Raw genomic sequence first — 26,803 nt, 5'->3', positions numbered from 1 at the left:
ACCCCACTGAGAGTCAGTATGTGTGGGACCCGTACCCCAGTGAGAGTCGGTGTGTGTGGGACTGTACCCCAGTGAGAGTCAGTGTGTGTGGGACCCGTACCCCAGTGAGAGTCAGTGTGTGGGACCCGTACCCCATTGAGAGTCAGTGTGTGTGGGATCCGTACCCCAGTGAGAGTCAGTGTGTGTGGGACCCGTATCCCAGTGAGAGTCAGTGTGTGTGGGACTCGTACCCCAGTGAGAGTCAGTGTGTGTGGGACTGTACCCCAGTCAGAGTCAGTTTATGTGGGACCCATACCCCAGTGAGAGTCAGTGTGTGTGGGACTGTACCGCAGTGAGAGTCAGTGTGTGTGGGACCCGTACCCCAGTGAGAGTCAGTGTATGTGGGACCCGTACCCCAGTGAGAGTCAGTGTGTGTGGGACTGTACCCCAGTGAGAGTCAGTGTGTGTGGGACCCGTACCCCAGTGAGAGTCAGTGTATGTGGGACCCGTACCCCAGTGAGAGTCAGTGTGTGTGGGATTGTACCCCAGTGAGAGTCAGTGTGTGTGGGACTGTACCCCAGTGAGAGTCAGTGTGTGTGGGACCCGTACCCCAGTGAGTGTCAGTGTGTGTGTGACTGTACCCCAGTGAGAGTCAGTGTGTGTGTGACTGTACCCCTGTGAGAGTCAGTGAGTGTGGGACAGTACCACAGTGAGAGTCAGTGTGTGTGGAACTGTACCCCAGTGAGAGTCAGTGTGTGTGGGACCCATACCCCAGTGAGAGTCAGTGTGTGTGGGACCCGTACCCCAGTGAGTGTCAGTGTGTGTGGGACCCGTACCCCAGTGAGAGTCAGTGTGTGTGGGACTCGTACCCCAGTGAGAGTCAGTGTGTGTGGGACTGTACCCCAGTGAGAGTCGGTGTGTGTGGGACCCGTACCCCAGTGAGAGTCAGTGTGTGTGGGACCCGTACGCCAGTGAGAGTCAGTGTGTGTGGGACCCGTACCCCAGTGAGAGTCAGTTTGTGTGGGACCCGTACCCCAGTGAGAGTCAGTGTGTGTGGGACCCGTACCACAATGAGAGTCGGTGTGTGTGGGACTGTACCCCAGTGAGAGTCAGTGTGTGTGGGACCCGTACCCCAGTGAGAGTCAGTGTGTGTGGGACCTGTACCCCATTGAGAGTCAGTGTGTGTGGGACCCGTACCCCAGTGAGAGTCAATGTGTGTGGGACCCGTACCCCAGTGAGAGTCAGTGTGTGTGGGACCCGTACCCCAGTGAGAGTCAGTTGATGTGGGACCCGTACCCCAGTGAGAGTCAGTGTGTGTGGGACTGTACCCCAGTGAGAGTCAATGTGTGTGGGACCCGTACCCCAGTGAAAGTCAGTGTGTGTGGGACCCGTACCCCAGTGAAAGTCAGTGTGTGTGGGACCCGTACCCCAGTGAGAGTCAGTGTGTGTGGGACCCGTACCCCAATGAGAGTCAGTTGATGTGGGACCCGTACCCCAGTGAGAGTCAGTGTGTGTGGGACTGTACCCCAGTGAGAGTCAATGTGTGTGGGTCCCGTACCCCATTGAGAGTCAGTGTATGTGGGACCCGTACCCCAGTGAGAGTCACTGTGTGTGGGACCCGTACCCCAGTGAGAGTCAGTGTGTGTGGGACCCGTACCCCAGTGAGAGTCAGTGTGTGTGGGACCCGTACCCCAGTGAGAGTCAGTGTGTGTGGGACCCGTACCCCAGTGAGAGTCAGTTTGTGTGGGACCCGTACCCTAGTGAGAGTCAGTGTGTGTGGGACTGTACCCCAGTGAGAGTCGGTGTGTGTGGGACTGTACCCCAGTGAGAGTCAGTGTGTGTGGGACCCGTACCCCAGTGAGAGTCAGTGTGTGGGACCCGTACCCCATTGAGAGTCAGTGTGTGTGGGACCCGTACCCCAGTGAGAGTCAGTGTGTGTGGGACCCGTACCCCAGTGAGAGTCAGTGCTTTGAGGACGGTGGTAGTCCTGGCGGGTTGGTTACAGTGAACTCGAACCTTCACCGCTCCGGAGACAGTAACTGCCGACCGGGACACAAGGCCGAGTATCGGAGTAATTGGCTCTAACCTGCTGATAACATCTCCTGGCACACTCACAGCTGCCAGCTATAATTCGTGACAAGAGGAACGCTTCTTACTCACCTGACGCGATCGGGATCGGGAGATAAGGGGTGATCAACGTCATGTTCTAAATGTCAAGGTAGCTTCCGATCCGTGTCAAGACATTCCGAGCCTGCCCACACCCGGACAGGGGGCTTTAACCCTGTTCGTGACACATCCTCACACTGGGCGGCTATTCACAGGCTGCCCGCCCGCACTGCACACTTTACACAGCGCCAGCCTCCCTCAGGGAGTTCCCGCAGGCCTCAACCATCCTGAGCACCTGAGGGGGGAAAGGGGAGCGAGAGAGAGGGAGAGGGAGAGGGAGAGAGAGAGGGAGAGAGAGAGGGAGAGAGAGGGAAGGAGAGGGAATGAGAGAGAGGGAGAGGGAGAGCGAGAGAGAGGGAGGGAGAGAAAGAAAGAGCGAGAGAGAGCGGGAAGGAGAGGGAAAGAGAGAGAGGGGGAGGGAGAGAGGGAGAGGGAGAGAGAGGGAGGGAGAAGGAGAGAGAGAGAGGGAGAGGGTGAGAGAGGGAGGGAGAAGGAGAGAGAGAGAGAGAGAGGGAGGGAGGGAGAGGGAGAGAGAGGGAAGGAGAGGGAAAAGGAGAGGGAGAGGGAGAGAGAGGGGGAGAGGGAGAGAGGGGGAGGGAGAAGGAGAGAGAGAGAGAGGGAGAGGGGGAGGGAGAGAGAGAGGGAGAGAGAGAGAGAAAAGAAGAGAGAGGGAAAGGGAGAGGGAGAGGTGAAGGGAGAGGGAGACAGTGGAACGTCTTTCCCTCCCTCTCTCTCCCTCCCTCTAACGCTTCACACCCAATGATGTACTTTTCGGAGTGTAGTCACTGTTGCAATGTGGGAAACGCGGCAGTCAATTTGTGCACAGCAAGCTCCCACACACAGCAATGTGATAATGACCAGACCATCTTTAACGACCACCTGAGAGAGCTGATGGGCCTCAGTTTAATGTTACTTCCGAAAGACGACCCCTCCGACAGTGCGGCGCTCCCTCAGTACTGACCCTCTGACAGTGCGGCGCTCCCTCAGTACTGCCCCTCCGACAGTGCGGTGCTCCCTCAGTACTGACCCTCCGACAGTGCAGCGCTCCCTCAGTACTGACCCTCCGACAGTGCGGTGCTCCCTCAGTACTGTCCCTCCGACAGTGCGGTGCTCCCTCAGTACTGCCTCTCCGACAGTGCGGCGCTCCCTCAGTACTGCTCCTCCGACAGTGCGGCCCTCCCTCAGTACTGCCCCTCCGACAGTGCGGCGCTCTCTCAGTACTGCCCCTCCGACAGTGCGGTACTCCCTCAGTACTGCCTCTCCGACAGTGCGGCGCTCTCTCAGTACTGCTCCTCCGACAGTGCGGCATTCCCTCAGTACTGCCCCTCCGACAGTGCGGCGCTCTCTCAGTACTGCCCCTCCGACAGTGCGGTACTCCCTCAGTACTGCCCCTCCGACAGTGCGGCGCTCCCTCAGTACTGCTCCTCCGACAGTGCCGCGCTCCCTCAGTACTGCCCCTCCGACAGTGCGGCACTCCCTCAGTACTGCTCCTCCGACAGTGCGGCACTCCCTCAGTACTGCCCCTCCGACAGTGCCGCACTCCCTCAGTACTGCCCCTCCGACAGTGCGGCACTCCCTCAGTACTGCCCCTCCGACAGTGCGGTGCTCCCTCAGTACTGTCCCTCCGACAGTGCGGCACTCCCTCAATACTGCCCCTCCGACAGTGCGGTACTCCCTCAGTACTGCCCCTCCGACAGTGCAGTACTCCCTCAGTAGGGCCCCTCCCAGTACTGAGCCCGACTTCACAGGCAGCCTCTGGGGCAGTGGGGGGAGCGCTCCCCCTCCCTCCCCAATCCCCCCCCACCCCCCCCCCCCCCCCCCTTGCCCATCTCCAGAACAAGGAGGGCATCACCTTAAAATGAGAGCCAGGCCGTTCAGGATGTCAGGAAGCACTTCTTCACACAAAGGGCCGTGGGAATCTGGAACTCTCTCCCCCAAAAAGCTGCTGAGACCGGGGGTGAATTGGAAATTTCAAAACTGAGGTTGATTGAATTTTGTTGGGTATTAAGGGTTACGGAACCGAGGCGGGTAGATGGGGTTAAGATACAGATCAGCCCTGATCTCATTGAATGTCGGAACAGACACGAGGGGCTGAATGGGCCTCCTCCTGTTCCTGTGTAACAGGCACGAGGGGCTAAATGGCCTCCTCCTGTTCCTGTGTAACAGGCTCGAGGGGCTGAATAGGCCTCCTCCTGTTCCTGTGTAACAGGCTCGAGGGGCTGAATGGGCCTCCTCCTGTTCCTGTGTAACAGGCTCGAGGGGCTGAATGGGCCTCCTCCTGTTCCTGTGTAACAGGCTCGAGGTGCTGAATGGGCCTCCTCCTGTTCCTGTGTAACAGGCTCGAGGGGCTGAATGGCCTCCTCCTGTTCCTGTGTAACAGGCTCGAGGGGCTGAATGGGCCTCCTCCTGTTCCTGTGTAACAGGCTCGAGGGGCTGAATGGGCCTCCTCCTGTTCCTGTGTAACAGGCTCGAGGGGCTGAATGGGCCTCCTCCTGTTCCTGTGTAACAGGCTCGAGGGGCTGAATGGGCCTTCTCCTGTTCCTGTGTAACAGGCTCGAGGGGCTGAATGGGCCTCCTCCTGTTCCTGTGTAACAGGCTCGAGGGGCTGAATGGGCCTCCTCCTGTTCCTGTGTAACAGGCCCGAGGGGCTGAATGGGCCTCCTCCTGTTCCTGTGTAACAGGCTCGAGGGGCTGAATGGGCCTCCTCCTGTTCCTGTGTAACAGGCTCGAGGGGCTGAATGGGCCTGGAGTATTGTGTACAGTTTTGGTCTCCTAACCTGAGGAAGGACCTTCTTGCTATTGAGGGAGTGCAGCGAAGGTTCACCAGAATGATTCCCGGGATGATGGGACTGACATATCAAGAAAGACTGGATCAACTGGGCTTGTAGTCACTGGAGTTCAGAAGAATGAGAGGGGATCTCATGGAAATGTTTAAAATTCTGATGGGTTTAGACAGGGTAGATGCAGGAAGAGTGTTCCCGATGTTGGGGAAGTCCAGAACCAGGGGTCACAGTCTAAGGATAAGGGGTAAGCCATTTAGGACCGAGATGAGGAGGAACTTCTTCACCCAGAGAGTGGTGAACCTGTGGAATTCTCTACCACAGAAAGTTGTTGAGGCCAATTCACTAAATATATTCAAAAAGGAGTTAGATGTAGTCCTTACTACTCGGGGGATCAAGGGGTATGGTGAGAAAGCAGGAATGGGGTACTGAAGTTGCATGTTCAGCCATGAACTCATTGAATGGCGGTGCAGGCTAGAAGGGCCGAATGGCCTACTCCTGCACCTATTTTCTATGTTTCTATGAATGGGCCTCCTGTTCTGATGTTCAACGAAGGGGCTCTATGAGCAGGAGAGGGACCCTGTATTTTACACGTGGAAAGAGAGGAGAGAGAGGGAGGAAGCACAATAATATGCTGAAGTTGTATCAGGGCAGTGCTCCCGGTGACTCACTGCGAAACAGCTGGTGTCGGAGAGTGTCAAGTGGCTCCGCACGCAACCCGATGTAACTGGTTCCAGAGCAGGTGCCGGAGAAAGCGGCCGGTTCCCCCAGGGCTTCTGGGCCTGCCCTGTCCTGCTCAGGGTATGGGAGCTGGGGAAGGATCGAGAGGGAGAGGAGTGGAGGGGCAGGGAGGGGGGAGAGAGGGGGAAGGAGGGAGGCAGGGAGGGGGAAGGGGGAGAGATAGAGGGAAGGAGAGAGGGAGGGGGAGAGAGTGAGAGAGAGTGAGGGAGGAGTGAGGGAGGGGGAAGGGGGAGAGATAGAGGGAGGAGGGAGGGAGGGGGAGAGAGTGAGAGAGAGTGAGGGAGGGGGAGGGGGGAGAGAGAGAGGGAAGGGGAGGGAGAGAGAGGGAGGGAGAGAGGGAGGGAGAGATGAGGGGGGAGTGAGAGGGAGGGACAGAGGGGGTGAGGGAGAGAAGGGTTGAGGGAGAAGGGGAGACAGGGAGGAAGAGAGGGAGGGAGATGGGAAGAGAGGGGGAGGGCAGGAGGGAGGGAGTGAGAGAGAAGACGAGAGCGAGAGAAAGGGGAGATGATGAGGAAGAGAACGGACAGGGGAGGAGAACGGGAGCGCGGAGCAGAGCAGGAGAGAAGGAGAAAAAAGTGAGAGAGAGGGGCGGGAATGGTAGAGAGAGGGAAGGAGGGAAGAGAGGGGGAGTGAGAGGGTACAGGTGGGAGCGAAGCGAGGGAGGGAAAGAGAGGCGGGTGGTGAAAGGTGAGGAGAGAGAGGGAAAGAGAACGGAGATCCAGATCGGGTCAGGAAGACGGAGGGAGGGTGAGAAGAGAGGAGAGAAAGGGGAAGGGAAGAGAGAGAGAGGGAGAGGGACAGAGAAAAGAGGGGAGAGAGAGAGGGAAGGAGAGACGGGGGAATCGAGGGATATGGGGATCGGACGGGAAAGTGGAGTTGAGGTCAAAGATCAGCCGTGAACTTATTAAATGGCGGAGCAGACTCGAGGGGCCGAATGGCCGACTCCTGCTCCTAATTCTTATGTTCTTGTGTAAAAGGAAGAGAGAGAGATGGCTGGGATAGGGGAGGCTGCGGGGACGGAGAGGGTTAAGCGATGACAGGCCAGATACAGTCTATTAGCTATCAACGGCTAATTTTACAGCATTTGAGTCAGCTGTTGACTGAGAGCTGTTTGGCCTGCGCCCAATGATGATGTTACTAGACTGTGAAATTATGTGGAACATGAGCGACTGGGGGGTTATGTGTGCACAAATCGCTGAAGGTAGCAGAGCAGGCTGACAAAGCATAGGGGATCCTGGGTTTCATAAATAGAGACAGAGTACAAAAGCAAGGAGGTCCTGATGAACCTGTATAAAACACTGGTTCGGCCCCAACTGGAGTATTGTGTCCAATTCTGCGCATCGCACTTTAGGACCGATGTGAACCTTCTCTGAACAGCCTCCAAAGCAAGTATATCCTTTCGTAAATATGGAAACCAAAACTGCACGCAGTACTCCAGGTGTGGCCTCACCAATACCCTGTATAACTGGAGCAAGACTTCCCTGCTTTTATACTCCATCCCCTTTGCAATAAAGGCCAAGATACCATTGGCCTTCCTGATCACTTGCGTACCTGCATACTATCCTTTTGTGTTTCATGCACAAGTACCCCCAGGTCCCTCTGGACTGCGGCACTTTGCAATCTTTCTCCATTTAAATAACAACTTGCTCTTTGATTTTTTTCTGCCAAAGTGCATGACCTTACACTTTCCAACATTATACTCCATCTGCCAAATTTTTGCCCACTCACTTAGCCTGTCTATGTCCTTTTGCAGATTTTTTGTGTCCTCCTCACACATTGCTTCTCCTCCCATCTTTGTATCGTCAGCAAACTTGGCTCCGTTACACTCGGTCCCTTCTTCCAAGTCGTTAATATAGATTGTAAATAGTTGGGGTCCCAGCACTGATCCCTGCGGCACCCCACTAGTTACTGGTTGCCAATCCGAGAATGAACCATTTATCCCGACTCTCTGTTCTCTGTTCGTTAGCCAATCGTCAGTCCATGCTAATATATTACCCCCAACCCCGTGAACTTTTATCTTGTGCAGTAATCTTTTATGTGGCACCTTATCGAATGCCTTCTGGAAGTCCAAATACACCACATCTACTGGTTCCCCTTTATCCACCCTGTTCGTTACATCCTCAAAGAATTCCAGCAAATTTGTCAAACATGACTTCCCTTTCATAAATCCATGCTGACTCTGCCTGACCGACTTATGTTTTTCCAAATATCCTGCTACTGCTTCTTCAATAATGGACTCCTCGGAGCAGTGAAGGTTGAGAGGAGGTTTGATCGAGGTGTTCAAAATCACGAGGAGTCTGGACAGAGTAGATCGAGAGAACCTGTTCCCATTGGCGGAGGGGTCGGGAACCAGAGGGACACAGATTTAAGGCGATTGGCAGAAGAACCAAAGGCGACACGAGGGAAAACGTTTTTTACGCAGAGAGTGGTTAGGATCTGGAATGCGCTGCCTGAGAGAGTGGGGGAGGCAGACTCAATCACGGCTTTCAAAAGGGAGTTGGATAAGTACCTGAAGGATAAAAATTTGCGGGGCTACGGGGAGAGGGCGGGGGAGTGGGACTGGCTGAGGTGCTCTCGAAGAGAGCCGGCACGGGCTCGACTGGGACATGCTCACACCGGGTGGGAGTGGGGAGGGGGGCGAGACGGTAGGAAGGAGGTCGGGGGGATGGGGATGTTGTTATGTATTAATGCTTGGGGGGGGTCACCAGACAGCAGAGGGCGCTGCGGTCAGAGGTCATCGGGCTGTACGCATGTGGCATATGTGTTTGGTCACCTGTATATACGCTGGGTGTCTTTGTCACGCTGGCACTCCTGGGCTGAAATAAAGATGGATCAGGTTGCACCTGAGTGAGTTTACAGTAACCAGACTCTTGAGCCATTACAATTGGCGACGAGGTAATTTAAGAACCTTCGCGTGCACAATGGGCACTGTTGGAATCGTGGAGAGAGTTGTGTCGGGCGAGGTTTGGGTGGATTTTGTCGACCGCCTGGATCAGTATTTTGTGGCCAACGGCATGGAGGCAGAGGCCCATGCAGTTAAGCGCAGGGCAGTTCTCCTCACCGTTTGTGGTCCAAAAACCTATGGTCTCATGAAGAAGCTTCCCTGGCCTGTACGTCCGGCGGAAAAAGGGTACGAGGAATCGTGTTCGTTGGTGGGTCACCATCTGAAGCCACAAGAGGGGATCATCACGTCACGCTACCGTTTCTACACGCGTGTTCATGCTGAGGGCCAGGTCATGTCGGGATTTGTCGCCGACCTGCGACGTCTTGCTGAGCCGCGTAAGTTCGGGGACGTGCTGGAAGACATGCTGCGTGGTGTCTTCGTGATAGGCATCAGCCATGATGCGATCCTCAGGGAGCTGTTGGCTGCAGAGACGCTGGATTTGAAAAAGGCCATCGCCACTGCCCGGGCATGCATGACGACAGATAATAATCGAGGCAGATATCATCGACGAGTCGGAGTTCCATGGCCGGTACGGTAAACAAGGTGGCGTCGTTTTCGGGCAGAGCTGCTTACATGAAACCTGCCGCTGCTCAGAGCCCGCCAACTGGTTCGAACCAGATTTCACCCTGTTGGCGTTGTGGGGGCAATCATCAGCTTCATCAATGTCGATTTAGACAATACTCATGCAATGGATGTTCGAAAGTGGGGCATCTTCACAGAATGTGTCCACAACGGAGCAAGCGTGGTACGACTCACCACGTGGTTGATGAGGACCAGTTCAGTGATGGCCCGGATACGCAACCCGAGGAGGAAGTGAATGGGCTGTATTCGTTCCTGAGCTAGAGCCAGCCGATAGTCGTTAATGTGAAGCTGAATGGCGTGCCTGTATCAATCTACTTAACCTTTCCTGATAAGTCAACCCCCTCATCTATGTATTGAAACTAGTGTACCTTCACTGAACTGCCTCCAATGCAAGTATATCCTTTCGTAAATACAGAGACCAAAACTGTACGCAGTACTCCAGGTGTGGTCTCACCAATACCCTGTACAGTTGTAGCAGGACTTCTCTGCTTTTATACTCTATCCCCCTTGCAATAAAGGCCAACATTCCATTGGCCTTCCTGATCACTTGCTGTATCTGCACATTAACAGTTTGTGTTTCATGTACAAGGACCCCCAGGTCCCGCTGCACTGTACTTTGCAATTTTTCTCCATTTAAATTATAATTTGCTTTTCTATTATTTCTGCTCAAGTGGATAATCTCACATTTTCCCACATTATACTCCATCTGCCAAATTTTTGCCCACTCACTTAGCCTGTCTATATCCCTTTGCACATTTTGTGTGTCCTCCTCGCACATTGCTCTCCCCCTCATCTTTGTACCATCAGCAAACTTGGCTACATTACACTCTGAGCAAGCTCGAGTGGCCAAATGGCCAACACCTGCTCCTATTTCTTATGTTCTTACATAGCCGAGGCACAGACTGTGTGCGGTGGGAGATGGGGGGGAGGGGGTGTGTCTGGGGAACAGGGATATAGAGAGGGCACACTGGGGAACAGGGATATAGAGGGGGACACACTGGGGAACAGGGATATAGAGGGGGACACACTGGGGAACAGGGATATAGAGGGGGACACACTGGGGAACAGGGATATAGAGGGGACACACTGGGGAACAGGGGGATATAGAGGGGACACACTGGGGAACAGGGGGATATAGAGGGGGCACACTGGGGAACAGGGATATAGAGGGGACACACTGGGGAACAGGGATATAGAGGGGACACACTGGGGGTACAGGAATATAGAGCGGACACACTGGGGAACAGGGATATAGAGGGGACACATTGGGGAACAGGTTTATAGAGGCGACACACTGGGGATATAGAGGGGGCACCCTGGGAAACTGTGATATAGAGGGGACACATTGGGGAACAGGGATATAGAGGGGACACATTGGGGAACAGGGATATAGAGGGGGCACACAGGGAAACAGGGATATAGAGGGGACACATTGGGGAACAGGGATATAGAGGGGACATACTGGGGAACAGGGATATAGAGGGGGCACACTGGGGGAACATGGATATATAGCGGACACACTGGGGGAACAGGGATATAGAGCGGACACACTGGGGAACAGGGATATAGAGGGGGCACACTGGGGAACAGAGATATAGCGCGGACACACTGGGGAACTGGGGAATATAGAGGGGGCACACTGGGGAATAGGGATATAGAGGAGACACACTGGGGAACAGGGATATAGAGGGGGACACACTGGGGAACAGAGCTATAGAGGGGACACACTGGTGTGAACAGGGAAAAGAGGAGACACACTGGGGAACAGGGGGATATAGAGGGGACACACTGGGGGAACAGGGATATAGAGGAGACACACTGGGGAACAGGGGGATATAGAGGGGACACACTGGGGAACAGGAATATAGAGGGGACACACTGGGGAACAGGGATATAGAGGGGACACACTGGGGGAACAGGGATATAGAGGGGGACACACTGGGGAACAGGGATATAGAGGGGGACACACTGGGGAACAGGGGGATATAGAGGGGACACACTGGGGAACAGGAATATAGAGGGGACACACTGGTGAACAGGGATATAGAGGGGACACACTGGGGAACAGGAATATAGAGGGGCACACTGGGGAACAGGGATATAGACGGGACACACTGGTGAACAGGGATATAGAGGGGACATACAGGGGAACAGGGATATATAGGGGGACACACTGGGGAACAGGGGGATATAGAGGGGACACACTGGGGAATAGGGGGATATAGAGGGGACACACTGGGGAACAGGGATATAGAGGGGACACACTGGGGAACAGGGATATAGAGGGGACACACTGGGGAACAGGGATATAGAGGGGACACAATGGGGAACAGGGATATAGAGGGGACACACTGGGGAATAGGGATATAGAGGGGACACACTGGGGAACAGGGATATAGAGGGGGACACACTGGGGAACAGGGATATAGAGGGGACACACTGGGGAACAGGGATATAGAGGGGACACACTGGTGAACAGGGATATAGAGGGGACACACTGGTGAACAGGGATAGAGAGGGGACACACTGGGGAACAGGGAAAAAGAGGGGCACACTGGGGAACAGGGATATAGAGGGGACACACTGGTGAACAGGGATATAGAGGGGACACACTGGGGAACAGGGATATATAGGGGGACACACTGGGGAACAGGGGGATATAGAGGGGACACACTGGGGAATAGGGGGATATAGAGGGGACACACTGGGGAACAGGGATATAGAGGGGACACACTGGGGAACAGGGATATAGAGGGAACACACTGGTGAACAGGGATATAGAGGGGACACACTGGTGAACAGGGATATAGAGGGGACAGACTGGGGAACAGGGATATAGAGGGGCACACTGGGGAACAGGGAAAAAGAGGGGACACACTGGTGAACAGGGATATAGAGGGGACACACTGGGGAACAGGGATATATAGGGGGACACACTGGGGAACAGGGGGATATAGAGGGGACACACTGGGGAATAGGGGGATATAGAGGGGACACACTGGGGAACAGGGAGATAGAGGGGGACACACTGGGGAACAGGGATATAGAGGGCGCACACTGGGGAACAGGGATATAGAGGGGACAAACTGGGGAACAGGGATATAGAGGGGACACACTGGGTAACAGGGATATAGAGGGGGCACACTGGGGAACAGGGATATAGAGGGGACACACTGGGGAACAGGGATATAGAGGAGACACACTGGGGAACAGGGATATAGTGGGGACACACTGGGGAACAGGGATATAGAGGAGACACGCTGGGGAACAGGGATACAGCGGGGACACACTGGGGAACAGGGATATAGAGGGGACACACTGGGGAACAGGGGGATATAGAGGGGGCACACTGGGGGGAACAGGAATATAGAGCGGACACACTGGGGAACAGGGATATAGAGGGGACACATTGGGGAACAGGTTTATAGAGGGGACACACTGGGGAACAGAGGGATGTAGAGGGGCACACTGGGGAACAGGGATATAGAGGGGGCACACTGGGGGAACAGGGATATAGAGGGGGCACACTGGGAAACAGGGATATAGAGGGGTCACCCTGGGAAACTGGGATATAGAGGGGACACATTGGGGAACAGGGATATAGAGGGGACACACTGGTGAACAGGGATATAGAGGGGGCACACTGGGAAACAGGGATATAGAGGGTACACATTGGGGAACAGGTTTATAGAGGGGACACACTGGGGAACAGAGGGATATAGAGGGGCACACTGGGGAATAGGGATATAGAGGGGACACACTGGGGAACAGGGAAATAGAGGGGGCACACTGGGGAACAGAGATATAGAGCGGACACACTGGGGAACTGGGGGATATAGAGGGGGCACACTGGGGAATAGGGATATAGAGCGGATACACTGGGGAACAGAGGGATATAGAGGGGACACACTGGGGAACAGAGGGATATAGAGGAGACACACTGAGGAACAGGGATATAGAGGGGACAACTGGGGAACAGGGATATAGAGGGGGACACACTGGGGAACAGGGATATAGAGGGGGACACACTGGGGAACAGGGATATAGAGGGGGCACACTGGGGAACAGGGATATAGAGACACACACACTGGGGAACAGAGCTATAGAGGGGACACACTGTTGTGAACAGGGATATAGAGGAGACACACTGGGGAACAGGGGGATTTCGAGGCGACACACTGGGGGAACAGGGATATAGAGGAGACACACTGGGGAACAGGGGGATATAGAGGGGACACACTGGGGGACAGGAATATAGAGGGGACACATTGGGGAACAGGGGGATATAGAGGGGACACACTGGGGAAGAGGGATATAGAGGGGGACACACTGGGGGACAGGGATATAGAGGGGACACACTGGGGAACAGGGATATAGAGGGGGACACACTGGAGAACAGGGATATAGAGGGGACACACTGGGGAACAGGGATATAGAGGAGACACACTGGGGAACAGGGGGATATAGAGGGGACACACTGGGGGACAGGAATATAGAGGGGACACACTGGGGAACAGGGGGATATAGAGGGGACACACTGGGGAACAGGGATATAGAGGGGGACACACTGGGGAACAGGGATATAGAGGGGACACACTGGGGAACAGGGATATAGAGGGGACACACTGGGGAACAGGGATATAGAGGGGGACACACTGGGGAACAGGGATATAGAGGGGACACACTGGGGAACAGGGATATAGAGGGGACACACTGGTGAACAGGGATATAGAGGGGACATACTGGGGAACAGGGATATAGAGGGGCACACTGGGGAACAGGGATATAGAGGGGACACACTGGTGAAAAGGGATATAGAGGGGACACACTGGGGAACAGGGATATACAGGGGGACACACTGGGGAACAGGGGGATATAGAGGGGACACACTGGGAAATAGGGGGATATAGAGGGGACACACTGGGGAACAGGGATATAGAGGGGACACACTGGGGAACAGGGATATAGAGGTGACACACTGGGGAACAGGGATATAGAGGGGACAACTGGGGAACAGGGATATAGAGGGGACACACTGGGGAACAGGGATATAGAGGGGACACACTGGGGAACAGGGATATAGAGGGGACACACTGGGGAACAGGGATATAGAGGGGACACACTGGGGAACAGGGATATAGAGGGGGACACACTGGGGAACAGGGATATAGAGGGGACACACTGGGGAACAGGGATATAGAGGGGACACACTGGTGAACAGGGATATAGAGGGGCACACTGGGGAACAGGGATATAGAGGGGACACACTGGTGAAAAGGGATATAGAGGGGACACACTGGGGAACAGGGATATACAGGGGGACACACTGGGGAACAGGGGGATATAGAGGGGACACACTGGGGAATAGGGGGATATAGAGGGGACACACTGGGGAACAGGGATATAGAGGGGACACACTGGGGAACAGGGATATAGAGGTGACACACTGGGGAACAGGGATATAGAGGGGACAACTGGGGAACTGGGGGATATAGAGGGGGCACACTGGGGAATAGGGATATAGAGCGGACACACTGGGGAACAGGGATATAGAGGGGGCACACTGGGGAACAGGGATATAGAGATACAAACACACTGGGGAACAGAGCTATAGAGGGGACACACTGGTGTGAACAGGGATATAGAGGAGACACACTGGGGAACAGGGGGATTTCGAGGGGACACACTGGGGGAACAGGGATATAGAGGAGACACACTGGGGAACAGGGGGATATAGAGGGGACACACTGGGGGACAGGAATATAGAGGGGACACATTGGGGAACAGGGGGATATAGAGGGGACACACTGGGGAAGAGGGATATAGAGGGGGACACACTGGGGAACAGGGATATAGAGGGGACACACTGGGGAACAGGGATATAGAGGGGGACACACTGGGGAACAGGGATATAGAGGGGGACACACTGGGGAACAGGGATATAGAGGGGGCACACTGGGGAACAGGGATATAGAGACACACACACTGGGGAACAGAGCTATAGAGGGGACACACTGGTGTGAACAGGGATATAGAGCAGACACACTGGGGAACAGGGGGATATCGAGGGGACACACTGGGGGAACAGGGATATAGAGGAGACACACTGGGGAACAGGGGGATATAGAGGGGACACACTGGGGGACAGGAATATAGAGGGGACACACTGGGGAACAGGGGGATATAGAGGGGACACACTGGGGAACAGGGATATAGAGGGGGACACACTGGGGAAGAGGGATATAGAGGGGACACACTGGGGAACAGGGATATAGAGGGGACACACTGGGGAACAGGGATATAGAGGGGGACACAATGGGGAACAGGGATATAGAGGGGACACACTGGGGAACAGGGATATAGAGGGGACACACTGGGGGAACAGGGATATAGAGGGGACACACTGGGGAACAGGGATATAGAGGGGCACACTGGGGAACAGGGATATAGAGGGGACACACTGGTGAAAAGGGATATAGAGGGGACACACTGGGGAACAGGGATATACAGGGGGACACACTGGGGAACAGGGGGATATAGAGGGGACACACTGGGGAATAGAGGGATATAGAGGGGACACACTGGGGAACAGGGATATAGAGGGGACACACTGGGGAACAGGGATATAGAGGTGACACACTGGGGAACAGGGATATAGAGGGGACAACTGGGGAACAGGGATATAGAGGGGACACACTGGGGAACAGGGATATAGAGGGGACACACTGGGGAACAGGGATATAGAGGGGACACACTGGGGAACAGGGATATAGAGGGGACACACTGGGGAACAGGGATATAGAGGGGGACACACTGGGGAACAGGGATATAGAGGGGACACACTGGGGAACAGGGATATAGAGGGGACACACTGGTGAACAGGGATATAGAGGGGACACACTGGGGAACAGGGATATAGAGGGGCACACTGGGGAACAGGGATATAGAGGGGACACACTGGTGAAAAGGGATATAGAGGGGACACACTGGGGAACAGGGATATACAGGGGGACAAACTGGGGAACAGGGGGATATAGAGGGGACACACTGGGGAATAGGGGGATATAGAGGGGACACACTGGGGAACAGGGATATAGAGGGGACACACTGGGGAACAGGGATATAGAGGTGACACACTGGGGAACAGGGATATAGAGGGGACAACTGGGGAACTGGGGGATATAGAGGGGGCACACTGGGGAATAGGGATATAGAGCGGACACACTGGGGAACAGAGGGATATAGAGGGGACACACTGGGGAACAGAGGGATATAGAGGAGACACACTGAGGAACAGGGATATAGAGGGGACACACTGGGGAACAGGGATATAGAGGGGGACACACTGGGGAACAGGGATATAGAGGGGGACACACTGGGGAACAGGGATATAGAGGGGGCACACTGGGGAACAGGGATATAGAGACACACACACTGGGGAACAGAGCTATGGAGGGGACACACTGGTGTGAACAGGGATATAGAGGAGACACACTGGGGAACAGGGGGATATCGAGGGGACACACTGGGGGAACAGGGATATAGAGGAGACACACTGGGGAACAGGGGGATATAGAGGGGACACACTGGGGGACAGGGATATAGAGGAGACACACTGGGGAACAGGGATATAGAGGGGCACACTGGGGAACAGGGATATAGAGGGGACACACTGGTGAAAAGGGATATAGAGGGGACACACTGGGGAACAGGGATATACAGGGGGACACACTGGGGAAGAGGGATATAGAGGGGACACACTGGGGAACAGGGATATAGAGGGGACACACTGGGGAACAGGGATATAGAGGGGGACACACTGGGGAACAGGGATATAGAGGGGACACACTGGGGAACAGGGATATAGAGGGGACACACTGGTGAACAGGGATATAGAGGGGACACACTGGGGAACAGGGATATAGAGGGGCACACTGGGGAACAGGGATATAGAGGGGACACACTGGTGAAAAGGGATATAGAGGGGACACACTGGGGAACAGGGATATACAGGGGGACACACTGGGGAACAGGGGGATATAGAGGGGACACACTGGGGAATAGGGGGATATAGAGGGGACACACTGGGGAACAGGGATATAGAGGGGACACACTGGGGAACAGGGATATAGAGGTGACACACTGGGGAACAGGGATATAGAGGGGACAACTGGGGAACAGGGATATAGAGGGGACACACTGGGGAACAGGGATATAGAGGGGACACACTGGGGAACAGGGATATAGAGGGGACACACTGGGGAACAGGGATATAGAGGGGACACACTGGGGAACAGGGATATAGAGGGGGACACACTGGGGAACAGGGATATAGAGGGGACACACTGGGGAACAGGGATATAGAGGGGACACACTGGTGAACAGGGATATAGAGGGGACACACTGGGGAACAGGGATATAGAGGGGCACACTGGGGAACAGGGATATAGAGGGGACACACTGGTGAAAAGGGATATAGAGGGGACACACTGGGGAACAGGGATATACAGGGGGACAAACTGGGGAACAGGGGGATATAGAGGGGACACACTGGGGAATAGGGGGATATAGAGGGGACACACTGGGGAACAGGGATATAGAGGGGACACACTGGGGAACAGGGATATAGAGGTGACACACTGGGGAACAGGGATATAGAGGGGACAACTGGGGAACTGGGGGATATAGAGGGGGCACACTGGGGAATAGGGATATAGAGCGGACACACTGGGGAACAGAGGGATATAGAGGGGACACACTGGGGAACAGAGGGATATAGAGGAGACACACTGAGGAACAGGGATATAGAGGGGACACACTGGGGAACAGGGATATAGAGGGGGACACACTGGGGAACAGGGATATAGAGGGGGACACACTGGGGAACAGGGATATAGAGGGGGCACACTGGGGAACAGGGATATAGAGACACACACACTGGGGAACAGAGCTATGGAGGGGACACACTGGTGTGAACAGGGATATAGAGGAGACACACTGGGGAACAGGGGGATATCGAGGGGACACACTGGGGGAACAGGGATATAGAGGAGACACACTGGGGAACAGGGGGATATAGAGGGGACACACTGGGGGACAGGAATATAGAGGGGACACACTGGGGAACAGGGGGATATAGAGAGGACACACTGGGGAACAGGGATATAGAGGGGGACACACTGGGGAACAGGGATATAGAGGGGACACACTGGGGAACAGGGATATAGAGGGGACACACTGGGGAACAGGGATATAGAGGGGGACACACTGGGGAACAGGTATATAGTTGGGACACACTGGGGAACAGGGATATAGAGGGGACACACTGGTGAACAGGGATATAGAGGGGACACACTGGGGAACAGGGATATAGAGGGGCACACTGGGGAACAGGGATATAGAGGGGACACACTGGTGAAAAGGGATATAGAGGGGACACACTGGGGAACAGGGATATATAGGGGGACACACTGGGGAACAGGGGGATATAGAGGGGACACACTGGGGAATAGGGGGATATAGAGGGGACACACTGGGGAACAGGGATATAGAGGGGACACACTGGGGAACAGGGCTATAGAGGTGACACACTGGGGAACAGGGATATAGAGGGGACAACTGGGGAACAGGGATATAGAGGAGACACACTGGGGAACAGGGATATAGAGGGGACACACTGGGGAACAGGGATATAGAGGGGACACACTGGGGAACAGGGATATAGAGGGGACACACTGGGGAACAGGGATATAGATGGGACACACTGGGGAACAGGGATATAGAGGGGACACAATGGGGAACAGGGATATAGAGGGGACACACTGGGGAACAGGGATATAGAGGGGACACACTGGGGAACAGGGATATAGAGAGGGACACACTGGGGAACAGGGAGATAGAGGGGGACACACTGGGGAACAGGGATATAGAGGGGGCACACTGGGGAACAGGGATATAGAGGGGACAAACTGGGGAACAGGGATATAGAGGGGACACACTGGGGAACAGGGATATAGAGGGGGCACACTGGGGAACAGGGATATAGAGGGGACACACTGGGGAACAGGGATATAGAGGGGGACACACTGGGGAACAGGGATATAGAGGAGACACACTGGGGAACAGGGATATAGAGGGGACACACTGGGGAACAGGGATATAGAGGGGACACGCTGGGGAACAGGCATATAGCGGGGACACACTGGGGAACAGAGATATAGAGGGGACACACTGGGGAACAGGGGGATATAGAGGGGGCACACTGGGGAGAACAGGAATATAGAGCGGACACACTGGGGAACAGGGATATAGAGGGGACACATTGGGGAACAGGTTTATAGAGGGGACACACTGGGGAACAGAGGGATGTAGAGGGGCACACTGGGGAACAGGGATATAGAGCGGGCACACTGGGGGAACAGTGATATAGAGGGGACACACTGGGGAACAGAGATATAGAGGGGACACACTGGGGAACAGGGATATAGAGGGGACACACTGGGGAACAGGGATATAGAGGGGACACACTGGGGAACAGGGATATAGAGGGGACACACTGGGGAACAGGGATATAGAGGGGGCACACTGGGAAACAGGGATATAGAGGGGTCACCCTGGGAAACTGGGATATAGAGGGAACACATTGGGGAACAGGGATATAGAGGGGACACACTGGTGAACAGGGATATAGAGGGGGCACACTAGGAAACAGGGATATAGAGGATACACATTGGGGAACAGGTTTATAGAGGGGACACACTGGGGAACAGAGGGATATAGAGGGGCACACTGGGGAATAGGGATATAGAGGGGACACACTGGGGAACAGGGATATAAAGGGGGCACACTGGGGAACAGAGATATAGAGCGGACACACTGGGGAACTGGGGGATATAGAGGGGGCATACTGGGGAATAGGGATATAGAGCGGACACACTGGGGAACAGAGGGATATAGAGGGGACACACTGGGGAACAGAGGTATATAGAGGAGACACACTGAGGAACAGGGATATAGAGGGGACACACTGGGGAACAGGGATATAGAGGGGGACACACTGGGGAACAGGGATATAGAGGGGGCACACTGGGGAACAGGGATATAGAGGGGACACACTGGGGAACAGGGATATAGAGGGGAGACACTGGGGAACAGGGATATAGAGGGGACACACTGGGGAACAGGGATATAGAGGGGGACACACTGGGGAACAGGGATACAGAGGAGACACACTGGGGAACAGGGATATAGAGGGGACACACTGGGGAACAGGGATATAGAGGGGACACGCTGGGGAACAGGGATATAGCGGGGGCACACTGGGGAACAGGGATATAGAGGGGACACACTGGGGAACAGGGGGATATAGAGGGGGCACACTGGGGGAACAGGAATATAGAGAGGACACACTGGGGAACAGGGTTATAGAGGGGACACATTGGGGAACAGGGATATAGAGGGGACAAACCTGGGAACAGGGATATAGAGGGGACACACTGGGGAACAGGGATATAGAGGGGACACACTGGGGAACAGGGATATAGAGGGGGCACACTGGGAAACAGGGATATAGAGGGGGCACCCTGGGAAACTGGGATATAGAGGGGACACATTGGGGAACAGGGATATAGAGGGGACACACTGGGGAACAGGGATATAGAGGGGGCACACTGGGAAACAGGGATATAGAGGGTACACATTGGGAAACAGGTTTATAGGGGGGACACACTGGGGAACAGAGGGATATAGAGGGGCACACTGGGGAATAGGGATATAGAGGGGAGACACTGGGGCACAGGGATATAGAGGGGGCACACTGGGGAACAGAGATATAGAGCTGACACACTGGGGAACTGGGGGATATAGAGGGGGCACACAGGGGAATAGGGATATAGAGCGGACACACTGGGGAACAGGGATATAGAGGGGGCACACTGGGGAACAGGGATATAGAGGGACACACACTGGGGAACAGAGCTATAGAGGGGACACACTGGTGTGAACAGGGATATAGAGGAGACACACTGGGGAACAGGGGGATATAGAGGGGACACACTGGAGGAACAGGGATATAGAGGAGACACACTGGGGAACAGAGGGATATAGAGGGGACACACTGGGGGACAGGAATATAGAGGGGACACACTGGGGAACAGGGGGATATAGAGGGGACACACTGGGGGAACAGGGATATAGAGGGGGAGACACTGGGGAACAGGGATATAGAGGGGACACACTGGGGGATCAGGGATATAGAGGGGACACACTGGGGAACAGGGGGATATAGAGGGGACACACTGGGGGAACAGGGATATAGAGGGGGACACACTGGGGAACAGGGATATAGAGGGGACACACTGGGGGATCAGGGATATAGAGGGGACACACTGGGGAACAGGGGGATATAGAGGGGACACACTGGGGAACAGGGGGATACAGAGGGGACACACTGGGGAACAGGGGGATATAGAGGGGACACACTGGGGAACAGGAATATAGAGGGGACACACTGGGGAACAGGGGGATATAGAGGTGACACACTGTGGAACAGGGGGATATAGAGGGGACACACTGGGGAACAGGGGGATATAGAGGGGACACACTGGGGAATAGGGATATAGAGCGGACATACTGGGGAACAGAGATATAGAGGGACACACACTGGGGAACAGAGCTATAGAGGGGACACACTGGTGTGAACAGGGATATAGAGGAGACACACTGGGGAACAGGGGGATATAGAGGGGAGACACTGGAGGAACAGGGATATAGAGGAGACACACTGGGGAACAGAGGGATATAGAGGGGACACACTGGGGGACAGGAATATAGAGGGGACATACTGGGGAACAGGGGGATATAGAGGGGACACATTGGGGGAACAGGGATATAGAGGGGGACACACTGGGGAACAGGGATATAGAGGGGATACACTGGGGGAAGAGGGATATAGAGGGGACACACTGGGGAACAGGGGGATTTAGAGGGAACACACTGGGGAACAGGGGAATATAGAGGGGACACACTGGGGAACAGGGGGATATGGAGCGGACACACGGTGGAACAGGAATATAGAGGGGACACACTGGGGAACACGGGGATATAGAGGGGACACACTGGGGAACAGGAATATAGAGGGGACACACTGGGGAACAGGGGGATATCGAGGGGACACACTGGGGGAACAGGGATATAGAGGGGGACACACTGGGGAACAGGGATATAGAGGGGACACACTGGGGAACAGGGATATAGAGGGGACACACTGGGGAACAGGGATATAGAGGGGACACACTGGGGAACAGGGGGATATCGAGGGGACACACTGGGGGAACAGGGATATAGAGGGGACACATTGGGGAACAGGTTTATAGAGGGGACACACTGGGGAACAGAGGGATGTAGAGGGGCACACTGGGGAACAGGGATATAGAGCGGGCACACTGGGGGAACAGTGATATAGAGGGGACACACTGGGGAACAGAGATATAGAGGGGACACACTGGGGAACAGGGATATAGAGGGGACACACTGGGGAACAGGGATATAGAGGGGACACACTGGGGAACAGGGATATAGAGGGGACACACTGGGGAACAGGGATATAGAGGGGGCACACTGGGAAACAGGGATATAGAGGGGTCACCCTGGGAAACTGGGATATAGAGGGAACACATTGGGGAACAGGGATATAGAGGGGACACACTGGTGAACAGGGATATAGAGGGGGCACACTGGGAAACAGGGATATAGAGGGTACACATTGGGGAACAGGTTTATAGAGGGGACACACTGGGGAACAGAGGGATATAGAGGGGCACACTGGGGAATAGGGATATAGAGGGGACACACTGGGGAACTGGGATATAAAGGGGGCACACTGGGGAACAGAGATATAGAGCGGACACACTGGGGAACTGGGGGATATAGAGGGGGCATACTGGGGAATAGGGATATAGAGCGGACACACTGGGGAACAGAGGGATATAGAGGGGACACACTGGGGAACAGAGGGATATAGAGGAGACACACTGAGGAACAGGGATATAGAGGGGACACACTGGGGAACAGGGATATAGAGGGGGACACACTGGGGAACAGGGATATAGAGGGGGCACACTGGGGAACAGGGATATAGAGGGGACACACTGGGGAACAGGGATATAGAGGGGAGACACTGGGGAACAGGGATATAGAGGGGACACACTGGGGAACAGGGATATAGAGGGGGACACACTGGGGAACAGGGATACAGAGGAGACACACTGGGGAACAGGGATATAGAGGGGACACACTGGGGAACAGGGATATAGAGGGGACACGCTGGGGAACAGGGATATAGCGGGGGCACACTGGGGAACAGGGATATAGAGGGGACACACTGGGGAACAGGGGGATATAGAGGGGGCACACTGGGGGAACAGGAATATAGAGAGGACACACTGGGGAACAGGGTTATAGAGGGGACACATTGGGGAACAGGGATATAGAGGGGACAAACTTGGGAACAGGGATATAGAGGGGACACACTGGGGAACAGGGATATAGAGGGGTCACACTGGGGAACAGGGATATAGAGGGGGCACACTGGGAAACAGGGATATAGAGGAGGCACCCTGGGAAACTGGGATATAGAGGGGACACATTGGGGAACAGGGATATAGAGGGGACACACTGGGGAACAGGGATATAGAGGGGGCACACTGGGAAACAGGGATATAGAGGGTACACATTGGGAAACAGGTTTATAGGGGGGACACACTGGGGAACAGAGGGATATAGAGGGGCACACTGGGGAATAGGGATATAGAGGGGAGACACTGGGGAACAGGGATATAGAGGGGGCACACTGGGGAACAGAGATATAGAGCTGACACACTGGGGAACTGGGGGATATAGAGGGGGCACACAGGGGAATAGGGATATAGAGCGGACACACTGGGGAACAGGGATATAGAGGGGGCACACTGGGGAACAGGGATATAGAGGGACACACACTGGGGAACAGAGCTATAGAGGGGACACACTGGTGTGAACAGGGATATAGAGGAGACACACTGGGGAACAGGGGGATATAGAGGGGACACACTGGAGGAACAGGGATATAGAGGAGACACACTGGGGAACAGAGGGATATAGAGGGGACACACTGGGGGACAGGAATATAGAGGGGACACACTGGGGAACAGGGGGATATAGTGGGGACACACTGGGGGAACAGGGATATAGAGGGGGAGACACTGGGGAACAGGGATATAGAGGGGACACACTGGGGGATCAGGGATATAGAGGGGACACACTGGGGAACAGGGGGATATAGAGGGGACACACTGGGGGAACAGGGATATAGAGGGGGACACACTGGGGAACAGGGATATAGAGGGGACACACTGGGGGATCAGGGATATAGAGGGGACACACTGGGGAACAGGGGGATATAGAGGGGACACACTGGGGAACAGGGGGATACAGAGGGGACACACTGGGGAACAGGGGGATATAGAGGGGACACACTGGGGAACAGGAATATAGAGGGGACACACTGGGGAACAGGGGGATATAGAGGTGACACACTGTGGAACAGGGGGATATAGAGGGGACACACTGGGGAACAGGGGGATATAGAGGGGACACACTGGGGAATAGGGATATAGAGCGGACATACTGGGGAACAGAGATATAGAGGGACACACACTGGGGAACAGAGCTATAGAGGGGACACACTGGTGTGAACAGGGATATAGAGGAGACACACTGGGGAACAGGGGGATATAGAGGGGAGACACTGGAGGAACAGGGATATAGAGGAGACACACTGGGGAACAGAGGGATATAGAGGGGACACACTGGGGGACAGGAATATAGAGGGGACATACTGGGGAACAGGGGGATATAGAGGGGACACATTGGGGGAACAGGGATATAGAGGGGGACACACTGGGGAACAGGGATATAGAGGGGATACACTGGGGGAAGAGGGATATAGAGGGGACACACTGGGGAACAGGGGGATTTAGAGGGAACACACTGGGGAACAGGGGAATATAGAGGGGACACACTGGGGAACAGGGGGATATGGAGCGGACACACGGTGGAACAGGAATATAGAGGGGACACACTGGGGAACACGGGGATATAGAGGGGACACACTGGGGAACAGGAATATAGAGGGGACACACTGGGGAACAGGGGGATATCGAGGGGACACACTGGGGGAACAGGGATATAGAGGGGGACACACTGGGGAACAGGGATATAGAGGGGACACACTGGGGAACAGGGATATAGAGGGGACACACTGGGGAACAGGGATATAGAGGGGACACACTGGGGAACAGGGGGATATCGAGGGGACACACTGGGGGAACAGGGATATAGAGGGGGACACACTGGGGAACAGGTTTATAGAGGGGACACACTAGGGAACAGAGGGATATAGAGGGGACACACTGGGGAACAGGGATATAGAGGGGACACATTGGGGAACGGGGATATAGAGGGGACACACTGGGGGAACAGGGATATAGAGGGGACACACTGGGGTACAGGGATATAGAGGGGACACACAGGGGAACAGGGATATAGAGGGGACACACTGGGGAACAGGGATATAGAGGGGACACAATGCGGAACACGGATATTGAGGGGACACACTGAGGAACAGGGATATAGAGGGGACACACTGGGGAACAGGGATATAGAGGGGGACACACTGGGGAACAGGGATATAGAGGGGACACACTGGGGAACAGGGATATAGAGGGGGACACACTGGGGAACTGGGGGATGTAGAGGGGGCACACTGGGGAATAGGGATATACAGCGGACACACTGGGGAACAGGGGGATATAGAAGGGGCACATTGGGGGGAACAGGGATATAGAGGGGACACACTGGGGAACAGGGATATAGAGGGGACACACTGGGGAACAGGGATATAGAGGGGGCACACTGGGGAACAGGGATATAGAGGGGGCACCCTGGGAAACTGGGATATAGAGGGGACACATTGGGGAACAGGGATATAGAGGGGGCACACTGGGGAACAGGGATATAGAGGGGACACACTGGGGAACAGGGATATAGAGGGGGACACACTGGGGAACAGGAATATAGAGGAGACACACTGGGGAACAGGGATATAGAGGGGGCACACTGGGGAACAGGGATATAGAGGGCGTCACACTGGGGAACAGAGCTATAGAGGTGACACACTGGTGTGAACAGGGATATAGAGGAGACACACTGGGGAACAGGGGGATATAGAGGGGACACACTTGGGGAACAGGGATATAGAGGAGACACACTGGGGAACAGGGGGATATGGAGGGGACACACTGGGGAACAGGAATATAGAGGGGACACACTGGGGAACAGGGGGATATAGAGGGGACACACTGGGGGAACAGGGATATAGAGGAGACACACTGGGGAACAGGGATATAGAGGGGACAAACTGGGGAACAGGGATATAGAGGGGACACGCTGGGGAACAGGGATATAGCGGGGGCACACTGGGGAACAGGGATATAGAGGGGACACACTGGGGAACAGGGGGATATAGAGGGGGCACACTGGGGGAACAGGAATATAGAGCGGACACACTGGGGAA

The sequence above is a fragment of the Pristiophorus japonicus genome, unplaced genomic scaffold (genome assembly GCF_044704955.1).
Source record: "Pristiophorus japonicus isolate sPriJap1 unplaced genomic scaffold, sPriJap1.hap1 HAP1_SCAFFOLD_342, whole genome shotgun sequence".
NCBI lineage: Eukaryota > Metazoa > Chordata > Chondrichthyes > Pristiophoridae > Pristiophorus > Pristiophorus japonicus.
This window is presented reverse-complemented; position numbering follows the sequence as displayed.